General features: G+C 41.1%; 1 protein-coding gene across 14 annotated transcripts in view; it reads right to left on the bottom strand.

The window, feature by feature from the left end:
• NCKAP5 (NCK associated protein 5) overlaps positions 1 to 13,831 on the bottom strand; it is a 1,093,872-nt gene extending 1,080,041 nt beyond the window's left edge. For 7 of the 14 annotated variants that reach the window (XR_008711991.1, XR_008711992.1, XR_008711990.1 and 4 more), the window contains exon 1: positions 12,844 to 13,825. The gene's annotated coding sequence lies outside the window, so the exon portion shown is untranslated. Of the gene's footprint in view, positions 1 to 12,843 lie in introns of all 14 variants that reach the window. The other 7 variants (XM_055572827.1, XM_055572834.1, XM_055572844.1 and 4 more) reach the window with 7 other exon arrangements.
• Between the last annotated feature and the right edge of the window lie 3,136 nt (positions 13,832 to 16,967).

Raw genomic sequence — 16,967 nt, 5'->3', positions numbered from 1 at the left:
TTTACTTCCAAGGAGCAAGTGTCTTTCAATTTCATGGCTGAAGTCACCATCTTGATTTTGGATCCCAGGAAAATAAAGTCTGTCACTGGTTCCCCATCTATTTGCCATGAAGTGATGGGACTGGATGTCACGATCTTCGTTTTTTGAATGTTGAGTTTTAAGCCCACCTTTTCCATTGTCCTCTTTAACCCTCATTAAGAAGCTCTTTAGTTCCTCTTCACTTTCAGCCATTAGAGTGGTATCATCTACATATCTGAAGTTGTTGCTATTCTCCCAGCAATCTTTATTCCAGCCAAGAGTCATCCACCCATCATTTCACATGATATATTCTGCATAGAAGTTAAATAAGCAAGGTGACAATATACAGTCTTGATGCACTCCTTTCTCAATTTTGAACAACTCTGAGGTGTATTCACTTCATAAAAGTATGTCAAGCAGTATACTTATGTGCACTTACCTGCATGTATATTACACTTCAAAAAAAGTTTTAAAATTCTCTTCTTCCAAATCACCTGATAAATCAAATTTCTTTGGCCATTTCTTTTACATATGTGTTATAGAATGTTCAAGATCTTGGTCACCAACTTACAAAACCTTTTAATTTGGCAAAGCTCTGATCATTCATTTGGAATTTAATCATATTTGTTGGTTTTAAACATTCTGTGAATGTCCTTATGAGATTAACTCCTTTCCTCCAATATGTTGTAAACTCCATCAGTTCAGTTCAGCTCAGTCACTCAGTCGTGTTCGACTCCCTGCGATCCCATAAATCACAGCACGCCAGGCCTCCCTGTCCATCACCAACTCCCGGAGTTCACCCAGACACACGTCCATCGAGTCAGTGATGGCATCCAGCCATCTCATCCTCTGTCACCCCCTTCTCCTCCTGCCCTCAATCTTTCCCAGCATCAGGGTCTTTTCAAATAAGTCAGCTCTTCACATCAGGTGGCCAAAGTATTGGAGTTTCAACTTCAACATAAGTCCTTCCAAAGAACACCCAGGACTGGTCTCCTTTAGAATGGACTAGTTGGATCTCCTTGCAGTCCAAGGGACTCTCAAGAGTCTTCTCCAATACCACAGTTCAAAAGCATCAATTCTTCTACACTTGGCTTTCTTTATAGTCCAACTCTCACATCCATACTTGACTACTGGAAAAACCAGTAGTTTTTCTAGCCTTGACTAGACGGACCTTTGTTGACAAAGTAATGTCTCTGCTTTTTAATATGCTGTCTAGGTTGGTTATAACTTCCCTTCCAAGGAGTAAGTGTCTTTTAATTTCATGGCTGCAATCACCATCTGCAGTGATTTTGCAGCCCCAGAAAATACAGTCAGCCACTGTTTCCCCATCTATTTCTCATGAAGTGATGGGACCAGATGCCATGATCTTAGTTTCCTGAATGTTGAGCTTTAAGCCAACTTTTTCACTCTCCTCTTTCACTTTCATCAAGAGGCTCTTTAGTTCTTCTCCACTCTCTGCCATAAGGGTGGTATTATCTACATATCTGAGGTTATTGATATTTCTCCTGGCTATCTTGATTCTAGCTTGTGCTTCTTCCAGCCCAGCGTTTCTCATGATGTACTCTGTATATAAGTTAAACCCCATACAGACAGACATTTTTCCCTTTTGATTTTCTAGTAGCACATATATTCAAAAATCCCTTGCCTGCTCAGAAAATACTCTTTTTCCCTCCTCTTCCTTAGCAAGTATGGATAAAATAGATCAAATTAACAACCTAAGTATTTTCTTCCCTTTTTCCCCCAATGAAATGTTTAATACTAATTTATCCAGTGAAGTCAATGATTGCTCTCTTCCCTCAAGCTCATCTAAGGATTGATCTTTGCCCTGATTTATGAGCCCTTTTCAGATGTTCCCACATGGTGAGGTGGGAACAATCACTAGGCAGACCCCTATAAAACACTGATCAGTACTTATTTATTTCTCTTATCATCAACCGTAAATTGACCTTATGTCTGAACCCCTTCCTTATAGTTTTTTCTTCTCAAGGAAAAAACATTGGATGATGATAAAGAAGCATTCTTATTCATGTAAAGTTAGTGGCATCCTCCTTCTTGCTGGGCTAAGTAGAAGGTGAGATAAATGAGCCCTAGAACACAAACCACATATCTGATGGAAAGGAAGACTCCTGGGTTCTCAATAATGGAATGACAACAATGCTTTTGATGTCAATAAGGATTCTGGCTGGTAACTTATCTTCCCAGAGAAAATACTGCCAAGGAAATCTGCAGACATTTACATAGTGAACATTGGATTTCTCTCTGCTCACACACTCATTTGCACACTTGGCACCTGGCATGGTTGGTTGCTGCATGAGGTTTGCACAACTTTTTTTTCCCACTTGCAGTTTTTTCCAAAAAGAATATTTATGGGCATCAGTCACTTTCCTGGAAAAATGGTAAAAAGAGTGGCCAGTTTCCTAGCCACATTCATATTCCTGTCACCCAGCTGCCTTTATAACCAATGGTTCCATCTATAGAAGAACAGCTTGCCTTGGCCCAGGTTTGACTGATTGTTTGATAGATATATAGATGATACACACAGAGAGAGACAGAGAGGAGACAGAGATGAGAGAGATGACAGAGAAAGATGGCAGAGAGAGAGAGAGAAACAACGAGAGATAGACAGCTAGATAAGGAAAAGAGAAAGAATGAACTTATAAATCTGGAAAGATTCCTACCAAGCCCGTTGAGGAGCTATCTCTAGAAAATTGCAGACACATGTCAGTTCTTTTTAAAGAACATACAAAACAGAGAAGGAAAATCTAAGAAAGCTACTCATGCAGAAACTATTTAATCAAAGAGTACAGACAATTATAACATCTGTTAATCTTCTTTGGAGGTTATAATTAAATGCTCTGGAGAAACACCCTTTCAAGAGTGATCCTTCAACATCTGTTGTGAAAGCCCACAGCATTATGCAGTGACAAAATCACTTCAGCACTTTGGAAAAACCAGGCTTCTTGAGATCTCAGAGTCTTTGTGCTTGCAGCCCAGACCTGCCCCTGCTGTCTTGGGGGCGGGGAGGGGAGGGGCTTGCTCCCAAGTGCTGTGCTGGATTATCTGGACTAGGAGTCAGATGCAAGTCACTATATGTTAAGGAATAACAGGATCACGGCATCAGAAATGGCCTGATGACTATCTGATGATCACCACCTTTCACTGTGCAGATGGGGCCACTTGATCCCATGTCTTACAGCTGGCTGTGGGACAATCTTACCAGCAGGGTTGTTCAAGTCTCCATCTAGATTTCACCATGCTGCTTGCTCTTTTGGTTTCTCCCTTGCTTTGGCTTGGAATTTGGATGTGTTCTCTGTTTAATCGGATCAGCATTATAATGAGGCCCTGGGACATCTGAGGTTTATGGAGAGGTAGAAAACTGAAATGATTCCCTTCTCCATCGCCCGGTCCATCACCAGTGAGAAACAATGGCCACCATTGCTTCTCTACCCGGCTTTCTGGGGAGTAGGCGAGAAAGAGGAGGTAAATTAAGATAAGGAAGGAGAAAAACAAAAAGAATGAAAAAAGAGGGAGAGATGGGAAGAGAGATGATTAAGAGAGACAAGAATAGAGAAATAAGGTGGGGTAAAGAAAGAGAGGGGGAAAGAGGGAGCGAGGGGGCAGGAACAGCTAGGAAAGGTGGTCCAGGGATGTAGGAAAAGCACATCAAATTAAGATCCCACCAAAAAGAGCTGAGCACACTTTATATCCATCCAACTTCATAACCTGACTCTGCTGCTGTTGCTGCTGCTAAGTCGCTTCAGTCGTGTCCGACTCTGTGCGACCCCATAGACAACAGCCCACCAGGCTCCCCCATCCCTGGGATTCTCCAGGCAAGAACACTGGAGTGGGTTGCCATTTCTTTCTCCAAACCTGACTCTGCTACTGCTAAGCTAAGTCACTTCAGTCGTGTCCGACTGTGTGTGACCCCATAGACGGCAGCCCACCAGGCTCCCCCGTCCCTGGGATTCTCCAGGCAAGAACACTGGAGTGGGCTGCCATTTCCTTCTCCAATGCATGAAAGTGAAAAGTGAACGTGAAGTCGCTCAGTCGTGTCTGACCCTCAGCGACCCCATGGACTGCAGCCTACCAGGCTCCTCCGTCCATGGGATTTTCCAGGCAAGAGTACTGGAGTGGGGTGCCATTGTCTTCTCCGAAACCTGACTCTACTGTACTTCAAATAAGCAATTCTACCCATACAAAAGACCACAGGATTTGAGTTTTTCCAACCAAAATGCAGAAATGATAAAGCCAAGGGCATCACATAAACAGACACATAAAGGTATTGAGCAATGAAAAATCTGGCCAAATAATGAGAACATAACACATGTATTCATGGCCCAGCAGGCATAGAGGTAGACAGGCTCCTCGGTAGCTCCTGGGGGCTGCAGATACTGGTAGGTGCCAAAATGCCGAGTAAATGCAGTTCTTGACATTTGATGTTGAGATGAAATGACAAGTCCTTATGACCAGACACGTGGTGCTCACATCAGCCTCTCATTTCCCCTCAACCAGTGAACCACTGAAGTCGCTCAGTCGTGTCTGACTCTGCGATCCCATGGATTGTAGCCTACCAGGCTCCTCCATCCATGGAATTTTCCAGGCAAGAGTACTGGAGTGGGTTGCCATTACCTTCTCCAGGGGATCTTCCCAACCCAGGGATTGAACCCAGGTCTTCAGAATTGCAGGCAGATGCTTTACTGTCTGAGCTACCAGGGAAGCCCTTCCCTTCAACTATCACCTGCTTATAAGGGCCCATAATGTCTTCAATGATAAGGAGCCAATTACAACATTAACAGTCACCACATACTATGAGTCTAGTTTTGTGCGGGAGCTGGACATACTTTATCTCATTTAATCCTTACAGTGATAAGGAGGTAATATAATCCAAATATCTGGGTCAAAGTCTAACTGTGCAATTGTGAACAAATTAACCTTTTGGGACCTTGGTCTTCTCATCTATGAAATAGAATTAATAGGAATCTCTATCTCAGAGGGCTATTTTGAGGATTAAATGAGACAATATAAATAGAAAGCATGACAGGTCTAGACATACTGCAAGCACTTAATCATTGCTGATGTTACTACATCTTATGGACAAGGAAACTGAGCTCAAGGAAATTAAATAGTTCTCTCAAAGTCGACGGAGATCAGGTCAGAGGCTGGAACCCTCTAGGTTTCAATCCCTAGGTATCTAGGGATTAAAGCCACATGGGCATGAGCTTTAGCTACTTGTTTTGTTTCTCTATTAATGGACTCCAAAGAATCCTGATCTTTCTAGTGTACAAGGCAGCCTCTCAGGGAAAGGGTATCCAGAAAGTTGCCAGCCCAAGTTGGAAAACGTAAAAGGGCACATTACTCAGCTCAAGACATCTTTCTCTTCCCACTCCCTTGTCTTCAACAATGAAGGAAGAAAAGAAATCCTGTCCGTCCTCTTCTTCATTTACTCTTATATCTATAGAGCCCCCATTGATGAATGCAGTGAATACGGATACTTACACTACTGAAATTAAACAGGCACTCACTCATTCATTGAAAGTTGGGTAAAAAGAAATGTCTTGCCTTTGTTCTCTGTGTCCACAGGAATGTTGAATGTCATCAGTTGAGTTATAAAAAGGTATGTTTTCAAAAGTATAAGAATGGAGAGGAGAAAGCACTAAAGTCTGAAAATTTGCTTGTATCTGCCCATGCACCAAATATCTGTTGGGTATCTACCATTTATCAGCCACTGCTTTTGATGCTCAGGCTACAATATTGGATGTGATAGACACAGGTTCTGCCTCCATGGAACAAGAAACAGTATGGGGAGACCTTCTGAATCCAATAGCTGACCATGTGTTTAATTCCTCTGGTGACACATGCTATGCAAAGCGAGGACCTGAAGCTCTCCAGATCTATAGCAGATAGGGAAAACTTTCCTGAGAAAAGGCTATTTAGGCTGAGCAGGAACTGTCTCAGTGAGGCTGGGGAGGGAGAGGCAGCCTTCCTCAGAAGGAGGTATTTTGGTGAGTAGGAAGAGAAGAGCTCTGTGCTAACCCAAAGAATGACTCTAGACAAGTCAGCTCAAGTCCCCACGGCTCTTTCCTTCACTGCAACATGGCAATGTGAGAACTTAATAATGCTCTCCAGCATTCATGATTTCTCTAGATTCTCTTTCCCTGTGTCTGAATCAAGGATACGCTACAGAGTGGGAAGATTCTAGTCCGGGTGCAGGAAACAGAAAACGCGTCTTGTTGAGAGTGGGCTCACTCAACTATAGGAAACATATAAACTAGACACATTCCTAGGACAGGAGAACCATCGTTTTTTCCCTCCATACTCAGCAGCCAATATCAGTTTCCCCAAAAGGCTCAGGAACCAGTGCTCCAACTCCAAAAGAAGGGTCGTACATATTTTATGACTTGGCATCTGAAGTCCTGGTTTGATAGATGAGCTATATAAATGATCTGAATGCTCCAATTTTCTCTAACAATGGAAGAGTTAAGACTTCTAATTTCTCCAGACTGGAAGAAATACAAGGCACTTTAAAAAAATTACCTTGGTAGTTTTACTGCTGTTAATCAGGTGTCCTAAAAATGACGGTTTTTTCATGGTACCTGTTGCAATTGGTCTGTATGAGAAGTTTTATTCAGTTTAATAAGGCCCTCTACTGGCAATCTCCAAAAACACAGTCTCTTTCAAATTATTTTAAGTAAACTATTTTAACTAGTACTCCCAATAATAAAGCATCTCACATTCCTGATTGTGCAAATCTGGGCTGAAAGAATAAGAAGAAAATGAGAAAGGGAAGAAATAAATGTCATTTTAAGAGGGCCATTCATTTAGCTATTCATAAAATAACATTACATGAAGTATCATTTGCTTTCCTCTGATAAAGTTATTCTATATATCAAAGCTACTCAGAAACAAAGGCTATTTCTTACACTGAAATGTATTAATATTCATGCAACCATAAAACTAAATTATGAATGTTATTTACAAACTACAGTAAACCAGATTATTTCAGTCTATTTATTCACATATGAGTAACTGACTATAATTAGAACAAAAAAAATGCTGAAGGCAGACCTTTTAAACTTATTCTGATATGACACAAATAATAATTAACTTCTGCTTGACAACTAACCAAAAAGAAAAGAAAAGAGTATATGGTGACTTAAGAACTTATCCATAGAATAATGTTTTAAAATTAAGTTATCTTGGGCACATTCATCAAAAGGCTGTTAAAAATTTTAACTATGTATTCCTAGAAAACCAAGTTAGTGTTTTAAATGAGGCAATTATAACTTTAGAAAAAATATTTTTAACAGAAAGGAAATTCAATAATTATTTGACTCAACAGTAAATGCTATTTATAGTCATGATAAAAATAAGCACTGAATATACATTTAGCCAAAATTGTGATATAATTACATTGGAGAACAGGAGAGGTATGGGAAGTGTAACAAATATATATTGTAATCTATCATAATAGAAGGTAAACAATTTTATAATATAACTAGATATAAAAAGCATTATTTAAAAATATTATAGAAAAAACAGCTAAAAGAAAACCCTCTGAAAAGCAGGACTGAGGAATGGGGTTTGGAGGTCGCTCAGGACTGTCATATATATATATATATATAAACACACACACACGTATCTTGTCATATATACAAGCACTGTTCTTATATATATATATATATGTAAACATTTTAGTACATGCATGCTCAGTTGCTCAGTGGTGTCCACCTCAATTTTAGGACTACCATTTAATATATACCAAGTGACATATGTGAATATAGTTATTTATATAGACATTTTTGTACTATTTGGTTTTCTAAATTATGAACATGTATTACTTTGATTTTTTTTAAAAAGAAGTTTCTAAGAACAGGTCGGCCCTGGCGATGGGACCCGCTTAGGATATAGCTTTTGGATTGGCCTGGGTCAGGGCTCTATGTTTCCATATTCAGTTTGTCAGATGAAGCAAGGACCCTTCTTGGAATAGTTTGTCAGACACGCATCTTGACAGTAATACTCGTTCCCATGTTTTAGAAATAACAGTTTTTCTTTCAACATTATAATAGGTATCTATCATATTATTATCCAAGCTTAAGTTCCAAAATGGGTTTGAGACTTTCTTCTTGAACTCAGTCCATTGGTTTCTTATAGTGCATCCAAATTCTACTCAAAGGAATCACTAATCCAGAAAGTTTATTTCTAAAAGGAGAGATCTGATTTCTTGCCCTGAAAATACCAGATTAATTTATGTAACTACTGGGAAGTACCTTGTGTAATGGAGGCTTCCAAAAGGACAGGACACACTTCATTAGACAAGTATGTATTCAGGCATAGTAACTGCAATGGGTAATGTTCTTATGTATCTGAGAGATTTATTATTTCATCTTTTAAAAAAAGCACAGTTGGGAATCTAAAATTCCAAAGGCATTAAACTTTGCAGAATTAGATAACTAGAGAAAAATAAGGCTATAGGGTATCTTGAGTGTAACTGGTTCCATGACTTGCCAGTGTTCAACCTCAACCATTCTGGCTATTTAAACAAAATACTACCACTTCCCCTGGCAAACTTTTCAGAGACCAGCTGAATGGCCAAAGATCAATTCCAAGTTTTTTTTAACCTAACTCCCCTGAATCATACTCTTGACCAAGCTGAACTCAGCCTACCAACGTCTCCACCAAGAATGCAAATAATCTTGATGTTGAGCCATAAACTTGGGCCAGCGTGCAAGGGGATTCATGTCTGAGATTAAAGGAAAAACAAAAATGCCAAAGGACTGGGCATGGGCTTTGACCCTTCTGCAAAGCTAGAGAGTGTGAATCATCCCTTCAGTCAGCTGGCACCTAGAGGTGTCCATCTGATGTGTAGCTCTCCAGTACAATCAGTGTATGGAAAGACAAGAAAAATCAAAGTTCCACCATTGGTAAAGCTCACAAGAAAGATTGCCTTCCATATGTCTGGAGAGTTTTACTGTGAAAGGTCAAGAGTATGGGGTCAGGGTTCAGGTCCTGTCTCTGCCTCTTTTACTGCCCATGTGACTTTTGCACATTACTTCACCTTTTTGGACCTAAGTATCTTTACCTAGAAAATGAGCAAAATGATCATAATGAGATAGCACTTGTGAAGAGTTTAGAAATGTGGTACTGACTATGGGGAAGAAAGTTTAAATCTTCTCTTAGAGTACCTATCAAACATGCATTCATACACTTTTATTTTTCATCATCTCTTGGGAACTCACTCTGTGCCAGGTGCTTAGTTAGGTATGAGATTACAAATCTGGCCACAACCTGGAGGATAAACTAAGTGGATGGGGAGGTGCCACAGGCAAGAGTATAAAGGTATTGAGGTGCTAGAGAACATACAAGCCCAGCACGTGTAGGTAACAGAAAGCACCTCCTGGTAGGTAACACAGGAATTCCAAAACAAATCATGAGGAACTTTTTAACTATGCCTCAATCTGAATCCCACCTTGGAGATGCTGATTCATTAAGTCTAGGGTGGAACATGAACACTGGCCAGGCCAATAGTGATCACAACAGTCAATCCTAAAGAAAATCAATTCTGAGTATTCACTGGAAGGACTGATGCTGAAGCTGAAGCTCCAATACTTCAGCCACCTGATGTAAAGAGCCCACTTACTGGAAAAGACTCTGATGATGGGAAAGACAGAAGGCAAAAGGAGAAGGTGGTGGCAGAGGATGAGATGGTTAGATAGCATCACTGACTCAGTGGACATGAATTTGAGCAAACTCCAGGAGACACTGAAGGACGGGGAAGCCTGGTGTGCTTCCAGTCCATAGAGTTGCAAAGAGTGGACACAACTTATCAACTGACCAACAATACTCGTATGAGGTAGGCACTCTTATTGGCCACATTTTAAAGACAAAAAGCAGAAAGAGAAAACTCAAGTGAATTAACCAAGATCATAAAGCTGGCCAGTGATGAAAGGAGGGTTCTGGGCAGCCTGGTTCCAGAACCCAAATCCTGAATGGCTCTACCATGCTGTTCTTCAACCCCTGACACAGATGAATCGTCAGGTCAGGAATCTCCAGGACAGACACAGAGTACATGGGAGGGAGTGGAGAGAAACGAGGCTGGGGAGGTTGGAGACAATCACTTCAGGAATAGCCCTGTGTGCACGCCTGGGAGTCCAGTATTGGGGGCCTTCATTCGTTGAAGATGCATTTCAAGCCACACAGCACACTTACATATTTTTGTCAGCCATGTGTAGAGGCATGCCTGTTTGGTTTAGGAAAAAGGATACTTAAGATTAGCAATTCAGTCCTTCACTTCTTTATTATTATATATTTAACCACCACTCTGTAACAGTGCTGTGGATATAGAAGTACTGAACCACAGCCCTGGCTTTTGATGGAAAGATGTATTTAACTGTGTAGCAAAGAGCTTCAGATCCCACAGCAAAAGTCAGCACAGGATACCATGAGGGTCCAAAGAAGAAAATCATCATTTCAACTTGAAGAATCCATGGAGGCATCCCATAGGCAGAAGTGTCAGGGACAAGGAAGGCTCCGGAGAAAAGAGGAACACAGGGCGTTAGTGGAATCAAGTTGAGTGTTAGCATCAGAGGTCCAGGCTGCAGTGAGAAAATGAGGCTGGGAGAGAGGAGGAAGACAGATAAGGGTGTGGTCAATAAAAGAAGTTTGAGAGATGTAAGTAAAGCAGAAGCACAAAATATCAGAGCTGAAAATCAACTTTGGTCTCTCAACCTGCACCTGATGCAAACTGCCTTATGTACTATTCCACCACCTGAACTGTCTCGCTTAACTTTAGGTCATCAACTGTCAAGTAATCACAAAGTGCTCTTCGGTTCTCTAGCCAAACTAATGAGGAACAGAGTTGTTAAGAAACATACCCAGAGCCAAAGACAAAACAGGAATGTTCTCTCTTTACCAGACTACCTTCATCTATACACCTTCACTCAGCCAGCTCCTGCAAGAAGGCTAGTAACCACATATGGGTCCTATTTCTTCTACATCCTGGAAGAACTGAAATGTGAAATGCATGCCAGGATGAGCATGGTTTTCTGGTTGGAGCTCTGCCACTGTCTTGCTAGGTGACTCTGGACCAATCAATTTCCCTCCTCATGCCTCAGGTTTTCTTCTACAAATGATAAGCTTTGACTAATGGTTTGGAAACTATTTTAGTAGCACAGCCCCTTTTTTAAGTAAAAATTCACAGAAAGCATTGAGTTTTAATACATAAAACATATCCAGTACTAACTAGTAGATACAGGATGGATAAACAACAGGGTTCTACTGTCTAAGTGCAGGGAATTATATTCAATATCCTGTGATAAACCAGACTTCCCTGATAGTTCATTGGTTAAAACTCTGTGCTTCCAAAGCAGGGAATGGGGGTTCAAGCCCTGGATATGGAACTAGGATCCCACATGCTGTGTAACACAGTCAAAAAAAAAGAAAAATTATGTGTATGTGTGTGTGTGTGTGTGTGTGTGTGTGTGTATATATATATATATATATAACTGAGTCACCTTGCTATATAGCAGAAATTAACATTATAAATCAAATACACTTCAATAAAATTAAAAAAAAAAAAAAAAACATGTCCAAAAGAGTGTGCTCTGATGGAAAAAAATGGAGCTGACAAACATGCATGAGGAGGCTGCCCATATGAGAATTCCATTGAAAACTTTAGGATATTTTAGGAGCTTTTGGGCACTGACTTTTTCAATTCTGAGACCAGAGAAAAAGGGAAAGGCTGTCACTGCTCTTGTGGGCTGGTGACAGAGCTGGTGACAGAGGACCAGCCAGGTCTCCTGGATCAAGTCATGGGGCTCACGTGCAGGAGGTAACAGGCTAACAGCCACTTGCCAATCCATGTGGCAGGGCTGTCAGGACTGGATGGCAGGCATCGGCCAGAATGTGCTACTGATTACAAGCGGCTGAACCACAGGCGCTCAGGTGCAAGCCCTGCATCTGGAAGCATGCAGCTGAAAGACAAATCCACGTGGCTCTGATGCAGTGCTTCCAGGCGGCGCCTGGCAGCCGTAATGAGAGGGAGCTCTGGTCCAGGCTGGCGGTACACAGAGCCCACCCTTCCAATTCCCCAAAGAATGTGTTCAGAGAGTTTGAAAGAGTTGGAGGAAAGTGAAAGCAAGGATGTGGGTCTCCCATCCCCACAGAGCTGAGTGTCAAAGTTTGACTTTTTCAGTAGCACCTTCATTCAGGTTCCCATCTCTGAGGGCAAGTCAGAACAGCGAACATTTCTCCAGATACCTAAAGGGAAGAAATCCAGATAGAAATGGTTTCCATTGCAAAACATTTGTCTAGAGGTTCATATTCTCTGAGAATGAATGAGTTTGTGTGTGTTTGGAAGGAGGGTGTAATCAAGAAGAGACATAGACATAGAACACACACACACATTAAAATCTATAAACCACAGAAAGGATCAGAGAATAAAAACAAGAGTGTGTTTTCCTTTCCAACACAAACAGTTAATTAAAAATCAGTCTTTACAGTTTTCTACTAAAATTCCTAGGTCAAGCTAATAGTTTTCTGTATGGTTGGTTGCTTCTCATTAAAAAAAAAAAAATTCCAACCTCCCTGCAGAGGCAAATGAGTATCAGGAACTCAGTATCTTGTTATCAGCTACGTGCAAGTTCTCTGCACCTACCCCATCAACTTCAGTGCACTGTAATTACTACTTGAAACAAATGCATACTTGTTGCGGCAGCGAGAGAGCCCAGAGAAATACAAACACCTCATCATCTCACTTTAAAAGCAAAGCAAGCCATATAAATGCGAAAAACTGTTACAAGAGTTTTTAAAAAATTCCAACAGTCTTACTTGTCGTCAGCTCTGCAGTCAACACATCTCACAGCCCTGGAGACAAACACAGGAACTGCAACTCTCTCCAGTTAAACATTTCCTCCCGAGTTGATCCTCTGTTTATTTGTGAAGCCTGAAAAGGCTGGGGCAGAGAACACGCCAGTTTTCCTGAACAGCCAAAGCAGCAGCAAAAGTTGCTACCGCGAATTCAGAGCAAGTTTGCCGAGAGTCGGCTGCTCCCCCGGCTGCGGCTCCGTGGTTGCTCTGAGCTTGTAAATACAAGCTCCGTGGACAAAGTCCCACATGACATCACTGGCAGCTGCTTATTGTTGAGTCTTTATTAACTGACTGTCAAAAAGAAAGGAGGGGGTGGGGAGCAAGAGTATCTTTTCTGCAGCAAAATCGGCATCTCAGAGCGGATTCCGGTGATGCAAGCGTAAATAATTCCATTGATTCAAATTTTCAGGAGTCTGGTTTCCCTCAGGTCAGATCCTTTCTTCTGAGAAAGGCAGAGAATCACCTCCTCCGACTGACGCTGGCTAAGCTGAAGCCATGTGGGAGCCAGTGGGCCCCTGACAAGTTGTTACCCACCTGTTTCCAGTCAGCTTCAGAGTTTGATGATTCATGAGTAAATGAATATTAGTTACGTCTTATATTGCCTGTGTAACAACATAATGATTACTTATATCTTATATTGCCTAACAACTTTTACTGTGACATATATATGTATGTATATATGCATATATGTATATATATATATACACACACCTCCTTGAGTGATACGTGTGTGTGTGTGTGTGTGTGTGTGTGTGTACCTGGCTGACTTTTTTTTCCTAGATGGCTTGTCCTAGCAAAGATGAAACTCTTCAGGTATACTATAAAGTTGTTCAGCTTGGGGGTAGGGCTCCCTGAAATGTACCCCAAATTATGTATGTGCAAATCAGAGCATTCTATTCTGAGAAAGGCTTCTTCAGATTCCTAATCACCTTCCTACACCACTCTCATCACACCAAAAATCAAATCAAAAAATCATCTCTGCCAAGTATCTCTAATTATCTCAATAAGTACTATAAGCCCCACCCGCTTCCAATTTGCAAGATAAAAATGGGTGCCGCCCCTGCTATTTGCTCTCTCAAGGAATCTCCCTTCTTCTGCGAACTGATTCTTACTGGTGGTTTTTATGGTTTTTCTCCCCCAACCCCAACCTGAGAAATCCACAAACCCTATATCACATCCCTGCCGTGAAGCTGGGACACCCTAGCCCACTGTTTTCCTTCCTTCCTCTGAACTGCTATAATGATGCTGACTATTTATATTTATTTGCTGCTTTTTATATACTGATATATTTTTAGCTTGTTTTTTTGCCATCTGTGTTTCTGTCTCCCCAAGTCACTTTGAAAGGTCTTTGAGGGCAGCCATTGTGTTATTTGTTTATACCCATACCTCCTGCCATCATGAATCTTAAGCAGAAATGGGGGGAGGAGGACCTTGAGGGCCAAGGCAGGAACAAGGTTAGCAGAGCCCATGGAATGGGGTGTATGTTTAGATAAGCACTCTCCCTGCCCTTGGAAAATAATTAACTCGCACCCCCCTGTTACCATGTGAGTGGATGCTCTTTGCCACTTCCAAAAACTTTTTTTTTCAAAGAGCACTGATTATTATTGATTTGGTAGGGTATTAAGGTCCCCAAATAGTTCACTTTCATGTAGGAATCGGTTAAAGATAGTACCTATCTCATATGCTACTTACAGGTTTAAATAAACTCTATTTATGGAAAGCAAATTAGAAGTACCTAAAGTTTTTTAAGTACAAACACTGACCCAACAATTCCTCTTTTCCAAAGTGACCCCGCAAATATGCTCACAAAAGAGCCTAAGGATATAAGCTCAATAATGTTCTTTGCAACATTCTTTGTAAGCCAGTAAAGTAGAGACACCATAAATATTCATTAATGTGAGAAAAGATAAGTCACACAAGTTGTGGTACATGTATAGTAGAAAAAAAAAACTTAGAAGGGGTTGAAAAAATTGAGCTAACAGTGCGTATACTGACATGGAAAGAAGTAGGTAGCTTATTGACTGAATACAGAAAATCATTGCATATGATAGGAAGAATTATGCACATTATCAGCAGTGGTTATCTCTGGGGAATTTTTCTGTGTAGTTTGACTTTTTAAAAAAATGAATGTGTTCCACTTTTGTTACTTAAAAAATAATAAAAGTAAATATATGATTGTGCAATTTTCAAAATAAATCATAAGGAAAAACCTAGCTATTCCTTCAACAAATGTCTGGCATATAGTAGGTGTTTAATAAAGATCTAGTGATCGGTTGCAGATCTGTGACATGTCTACTAGGATATAGCAATATGGGGTGATGGATTGGGGTAACAAAGGAGAACAGGCACTGGGTTTTTATTCTTGATGGAATGACCGACCTCCTTTCCTTTACATTTAAGGACTAATTTGAAAACCTCTTGGACTCTGTCCACTTTAAGAAATGATTAAAGTTAAGTGCTCAGAGCATAAAGTGCTGACCTTTCCCTTGTGCAACTGTTGTTTGACAAATGGAGTTTTAAGGTAAGACAAGCAAGAACTGCTTTGGTTCAGTTCACTGATTGCCAGCAAGCTCTGGAGGGAAACTCAGGAACCTGGTAAGGACACAGGTTTGCCCAGATCCTTGTCATGGCTGGTGTAACATTAAGGAACTCTCCAGTGAGGGAGGTTAGGAAAGTCTAATGTACACAGTCTTTGGGGCTTTATTACAAGAGGGCTTGGGACTTTGAAAAAGTCCGTGGTCAGGAGTTATGATGCCCAACACAGCTCTGTCTCCCCTACATACAGACTCCAGGCCTCCATAGTAGAAAGTAACAAAGATAAGCTATATATTAGATACTACATTTTTCTTTAAGGAAAAAAGTACCAGTAAAAAAATCACTGAAGATTTCGTCCAAGGTGAGATAGATTTCCCAAAGCACTATTTCCATTACTCTAGAGAAAACATACTGGAGCCTTGTCTTACTTTCTAGTGAGAAGATGCCTTATGTCTGTAATCATTTCAAGAAAAAAACGAAAGCACAGCCATATTTCCTACTTGTTTTTTATGATCTATTCATCCACATATCTTAGGATTCTGAGGGCTGATTCTATTTAAAAGCACATTTGGAGCCCCTTGAGTGTGATAGGGTCACACTTTCCCAACTGAGAGTTAAAAACAAGCATTTACCTTGACTTACAATTCAGGATTCCCTGAATTGTAATTGTACCAGTCTTCCCTGGTAGCTCAGACAGTAGAGAATCCATCCCACAATGCAGAAGACCTGGGTTTGACTCCTGGGCCAGGAATATCTCCTGGAGAAGGGAATGGCAACCCACTCCAGTATTTTTGCCTGGAGAATCCCATGAACAGAGGAGCCTAGCAGGCTACAGTCCATGGGGTTGTAGAGTCGGACACAACTGAGTGACTAACACTTTCACAATTCAGGATAAAAACAAATAGGGGAAAAGGGAGTGGGCAGGGCTTGCTTCCCCATCTTGACCAGGTGATCATTAACACTGCTGCCAAAATTACTTCCACCTGCTGAGATGCTTGGCCCGGCTTCCCTTCCAGTGCCTTCTAGTTCTTCATTCAGGCAATTTCCTCCCTCTCCATCAGGCTGCTCTCCCTGGTGGGGAACAGCTGGGCAGTTACAACAGGTATATATGTGTCTCTTCACCTGTTCATTATTTTAAAGTGTTATGCTGTATTCTTCATGTTTAAGTGTTTTCTGTCTTAAACTGGAAAGTCGGAGATGGTAATCATATCTGCAAGATGTGAAACATAGCCACGACCTGCTTTGGAGGTGCTTGCTGGTGATGGCAACTATCAAGACTGTCCTCAGATACAGTTTCTACCTCCAGGATCTAATCCCCCCTCTACCTTGGGCTTCCCTGGTGGCTCAGTAGTAAAGAATCTGCCTGTCAGTGCAGGAGACGTGGGTTTGATCCCTGGGTCTGGAAGATCCCCTGAAGAAGTAAATGGCAACTCACTCTAGTCCTCTTGCCTGGGAAATTCCATGGTGGGCTACAGACCATGAGGTTGCAAAGGTCAGACACGACTGAGCACACATGCATCTACCCTTCTCATCCTGATAAACACATATAA

This window comes from Bubalus kerabau, chromosome 3 (genome assembly GCF_029407905.1).
Source record: "Bubalus kerabau isolate K-KA32 ecotype Philippines breed swamp buffalo chromosome 3, PCC_UOA_SB_1v2, whole genome shotgun sequence".
NCBI lineage: Eukaryota > Metazoa > Chordata > Mammalia > Artiodactyla > Bovidae > Bubalus > Bubalus kerabau.
Note: the sequence above shows the minus strand (reverse complement) of the source record. Positions and strands in the feature narration are given on the sequence as shown.